Source organism: Tamandua tetradactyla, chromosome 1, assembly GCF_023851605.1.
Source record: "Tamandua tetradactyla isolate mTamTet1 chromosome 1, mTamTet1.pri, whole genome shotgun sequence".
NCBI classification, from domain to species: Eukaryota; Metazoa; Chordata; class Mammalia; order Pilosa; family Myrmecophagidae; genus Tamandua; species Tamandua tetradactyla.
This window is the reverse complement of record NC_135327.1, coordinates 11,727,420-11,732,947: the sequence shown is the minus strand read 5'-3', so window position 1 is coordinate 11,732,947 and position 5,528 is coordinate 11,727,420. Positions and strand designations below refer to the sequence as shown.

Sequence of the window (5,528 nt, the reverse complement as noted above, 5' to 3'; positions counted from 1 at the left end):
TGCAGAACTATTTAGGGGAAGCTTAATGATGTCTGCAATTCTCTGTGAAATATAACAGCAAAATTTCTAAAGTGTTATCAAAAATGTATGAAAAAATTTTTAAAAATTGATAGAGGAATACAGTTACGTGATAAAGTAGGTCTAGCAAAACATGAATGGTGGAATCCAGGTGGTGAGTGTAGAGGTGTTCACTGCAAAATTCTTTCAGTTTTGCAACAAGTTTGAAAATTTTCATAATGAAACGTTGAAAGGACAAGAAGCTCCTGGTTCTCAAACTTGTGAGAGGGCTTCACACTGGATGGAAGCCTGAGGGTCCCCGGGGGTTGAGAGCCTTTCTCAAGGTGACCTGATCACCTCTGAGGCATCCTGGGGATCTGTCCCTCCTCTAAACACCCCCCACCAAAAAACCACGTCATCAGACCGGGTACAGGTGGTGAGAATTCCATTCAGGGCATTATTTCATCACCCCAGTTGTTCCTGCACTTTCTCCCCTGAAAATGTGACCTGTTTATCCCCAGCGCTCCGGCTCATTCTCTTGCCCTCATCGTTTTAGTGTCTGGCTAAGGTGGCCATGTCAGTCCATGAAAGCTGGATGGGAGAAGACTGCCTCCCTCATCCATGAGGGGCTCCTCTGCGGTGTGCCTGACGAGCACTCACTCTGACACGTTTCTCCAGCTGCGGAAGGAGAGGATCTGCTCAGGTGGAATTTAAGCCCGAGGGGAAATCAAGCATCATGCCCATAATCAGAAGAGACACGTGACGCAGGATTGAAGAGCTGGCTGCCAGAGTAGAGAGTGGGCTGAGTCTGTTGAGTTGATCTAATTCAGAAAACCTGCCTTTGTAATTGCATCTGTGAAAGGTCCAGAAAGTTTTCAGTTTGTTCAGTTAAAATACAAAAAAGAGGTGAAGGTAAGGAATGCCTTTTGAAACTGAGAAATGTGGTAGGTACCTAGAAAGGGAGGAGAGGAGGTTGAGGAGCTCAGTCACATTCCTTTGGAAATGTCGGTGATTTTGTGTCCCCTGTGGCTGCAGGAGATCGAAGAGGAAATGTCGCAGCTGAATATTTAATGCTCCGACCACCAAGTCTCCTCCAGCCAAGTGACTTGGAGAATCAAGTGGCCACTATGCAGGGAATTCAGGCCTTCTAGCTAGGACGTTTGGTTCCTCTAGGCTTCTCGGAGACAGATTCCAGCTCTACCCACTGGCAGAAGGTACGCATCTCCAGAGGTATTCAAGCAGACACAACACAAAAGTGAGAAGTTACCAAAGACAATTAAAGCATACGGGGAGGCTCTGAATAGATGGATTTCCGAGTTCCATCTTTCAGGCAATGTACATGGACGCGAGGTCTTGGGCTTGTTCACTGTATCCCAAGCATCAGAACACTCCCTGAAAGATAGTCAGCATTCAGTAAATAATGAATGAGCGAACCACTCTTCCTAGACTTCTAGGAATTTTATGTTACTAGAAGTTTGCCTCCCAGTGCAGAGTCCTTTAAACATATATGTTGACTCCTTGATTGAGTTTTATCACATTTATTATAGCATGTTACTTTTTTCTGGTTTTATTTTAGAAAATTCATAAAGTGCAGGCATTAAAAGAGAAAGGTCTCCTGAAATCAGTAAGATACAAGATACTGTAAGAAAACAGTAAGATACAACTGTTTCTAACATTTTGGTTCAGGTTCTTCATTCATAAAAATATGTGCGTAGATAAGTTCAAAACAAATTGTAAATGCAGCATTTTTCTTCATTTTCACATAAAATTGTAGTACATCTTTCCATTTTATTACATATTATCTCAGACAGGATCTTTAATGTATGCAAATTATCCCATCATAAAGATGTAATATTATTTAATACATCACATTGACTTAAATGTAACAGAAAAAAGCGAAATGAATACGTGTCCAAAAAGCATCAATTTTTAAAGTTGAGTTTAGTGAGACTAAATCTTTTCCCATGTTTTAATTGGCTATTTGAATATCTCCTTCTTTTATGACTTTTCTATTGTTTTGTGCTTGGAAAATATTTCCTCCCACCCAAATCAGTTAATTAATCACTTTCATTTCCCTTAGGGATGTTTCCATTACCAAACAATACATGTTCATGATACAAATTTTGAAATTATATGAAAGCTGAAAGAGTAAAAAAGAAGTCATCCATAATTCCCTGCCCTTTTATTGGTTTTCTTTCCAATCTGCAGTGTAAATTTTTACATGTTCATTATCATATAGTATGCATACATTTTTGTATACTAACTTAAAAATTATCTGTATGATTATAAAATGAACATCTGATCACTGTATAAAATCTATCTGGAGATTCCACAGTGTTACAAAAACAACTATAACCCAATCCCCCAGGCAGAGCCACTGTTAGCATTTGGTTATGTTTCCTTCTAGTATTTTTGTTGTATACATCTTCACATAATTGCAGATGTGCAATATGCACGAGACTATACGGATTTTAATCATTTATTTTTTCCATCTAAAATTAATACATACTCCTGATAGAAAATTGTGTATCCTTAAAACATGAAATGGAAAATGAAAATCACTAATAATAGCACCATTAAAAGAAACACACGAATAATAATTCTGCATAATGCCTTATAGAGTAGCATTCACGTTTTCTTTGACAAGTAACATAAAGAATATACATATATATATCATATAATATATACATGCATCTCAATATATATAAAGCAGTAGTCACAGGTTTCTGTGAAATACAATATAAAGAGAAGCTTAGTGGAAGGTATATGCCAATTAAGGAATTTAATATATTTTTTCCATGTTTCTATATTTCAAGAATTTATTAGCTTTGTCCTCCAAGTTAGTGAATTGATTTTCAGCAGAACAATCTTACTTTCTAATCCTTCCAATGATTTTAATTCTTTTCGCAAATTAGCTTCCTTATATCAACAAGCTCTTTACAAGTTTTTCTCCACCTATTTTTGTCCTATGGCTTTCTGTTCATAAAGTTTTTTTTGGGGGGGGGATGTTGTTATTTATTATTATTGCAATTTTTTCTTAATTGAACTTTTTTAGTTTTGAGATAATTGTAGATTTGCATGCAATTTTAAGAAGTAATACAGACAGCTTCCATGTACCTTTTACTCAGTTTCCCTCAGTGGTAACATCTTGCAAAACTGTAGCCTAATACCACAACCCAGATATTGGAATTGATAGGTCAAGAAACAGACTATTTCCATCACCGCCAGGAATCTTCCTGTTGCTTTTTTTCATCCTGACGGCCACCCCCTGTCCTCCTCCATCTGCCCTTCCCCCTTCAAATCACTGACCTCTGGGAACCATGCGTCTGTTCTGAATATCTGTAATTTTGTCAGTTCAAGAATTCTATATAAATGGAATCATCCATTATGTAACCTTTTGGTACTGGCTCTTCTCACTCAGTGCAATTTCTTGGAGCTTCAACCAAGCTGTTGTGCATGTGTTTGTGGTTTGGCACACTTATGTAAGTGATGAGCTTCACATGATTGTGGTGAGCCTGCACCCCGCTTTTGGATGTTCATACCTTTGTGTAATCCCCTCCCTCCAGCGTGAACAGGACCTGCCCTTGCTTCCAACCAATGAAGTGCACCCAAGGTGATGAGAGCGACGCCTGCCTTACTCAAACCTCTTTCTCTCTTGCTAGCTTCAAAAAGACAATGTTCCATGAAGTAAGTGGTCATGTCAAAGAAGCCCACTTTTTCAACTTTACGTGGCCTTGAGGAGTTGCGAGTGACCTCCAGCAAGAAACTAAGGCTCTCAGTCTGGCAGCCTCAAGGAAATGAATTCTGTCAACAATCCAAAGGAGCTTGGACGTGGGTTCTTCCCCAGCCACACCTCTGATGAGAGTTTGATAGAACCAAACTTGACAATTTTATGTTGTTGAATCTTTTATCTCTGACAACATTTTTCCTGCTCCCTTTATCAATTGCTCAGAGAAAGCTTTACATTTTCTGCAGTTATTGTATATTTTGCAATTTTTCCTTATAATTTTATCCATTTGGGGGATATGTATGTTGGTGCATATAAGTTTTAAAGTGTTAAATATGCCATCATCTTTAAGTTTTATCATCATGTCATTACTCTATTTACTCTTAAGATACAATAGCCTTAAATCCCATATTGTGTTATTTTAATATAATCATACTACCTTTCATTGCCTTCCCTTTCTTTTCAACTTTTTTATACCATTATATTTTAGGTATTTTTCTTATAAACAATAATGAGGTGAATTTCGGATATTTTAAGTTCAATTTGGGAGCTGGGTTCTAACATGTTTATCTTATATTTATTGTGATTACTGATAATTGAATTTATTTCTGCCGTCTTGTTTTGGGCTATCTGCTCACATTGCTTTTTCTTTACTTCCCTTTTCCCCCTCTTCCTACCTTCCACAGGAAGTTCTTTATTTCATTCTCCACCAATTGACAAAACTAAATTTCTGTTATAAACTTTTAATGATTCCTTCAAATGTTTAATAAGAAATTGATTAAGAAGGATAGCATAATCGGTATCTCAATCACTGTCCAAAATAAGGATTACTTGTTTTTATTTTATTGTTCCATTCAATTGCACGTGTTTTTATAGTACTCTAAGTAGTGATGCTATTTTCACTTTATATTGTCAATGTATGTAGAGCTCTATCCATGTATTTACTAGTGTGAGTGATTACTAATGCTTCCTATAGTATCCTTCTTCCTTATGGACCCAATTCCTTTATTCTTGGAACATAATCTTTAGTATCTCCTCCAGTGAATACCTCGAAGTAATAAATTCACTGTCTTTATTTTTCTAGAAATATCTATGTATCACTAAAAATCACACCTTGGCTGGATATAGAATTTGGAGATGACAATAAATTTCTCTCATCCCCTCAAATAAATTATATGACCTTATTTTGGAAGTCGTGGTTACTAGGAAGAAGTTTGCTTCAGTCTAATTGTTTTTCCTTTGCAGACAGCTGCCTCCCCACAGTTGCTTTAAATATTTCTAGCTTATCGTTGGACTGCTCATCTTTATCTTCTAGTTATCTAATTCTCTCTCTCTCTCTCTCTTTAATCAAATGTCCTATTTATTATGACACTTGAGAGTTTTATTTCAAATTCTATAGTTTCCATATATAAAAATTCCATCTGAGTCTATTTCAAATCAATCCACTCTTTTCTCAGTGCCATGTTCTTAGTGTTTTGATCTTATATATGGTTTTAATTATCTTGTATATATGCATTTTATATTCCTGTCAGTTTACTGTTCTATTATCTCAATTTATGGAGGACTAATATTTAATAATTTTTTTTATCTGCCTTTGTTGCATCCAGGAGGCTGCTCTGTGCCCTCACCCAGTCAGTGCCCCTAGTCAGTATACAATTTGTAGTTTATCTTTCAGATACCATGGATAATCAGTACCCTGACTTGTAGCCTCACTGTGTAGTTTTATCTATCTTTAAATTAGCATAAATGAAATCATATATAACTAAAATAATATATATTTTTGTACTTTACTTTTTTCACTCAA

At 36.4% G+C, this 5,528-nt stretch overlaps 1 long non-coding RNA gene across 1 annotated transcript; it reads left to right on the top strand.

The window, feature by feature from the left end:
- Positions 1-485: 485 nt before the first annotated feature.
- LOC143683505 (uncharacterized) lies at positions 486-4,012 on the top strand. The gene is made up of 4 exons (XR_013175502.1): positions 486-909; positions 1,033-1,211; positions 1,574-1,649; positions 3,660-4,012. It is a non-coding gene; the product is annotated as an uncharacterized LOC143683505 (long non-coding RNA).
- The last annotated feature ends 1,516 nt before the right edge of the window (positions 4,013-5,528 follow it).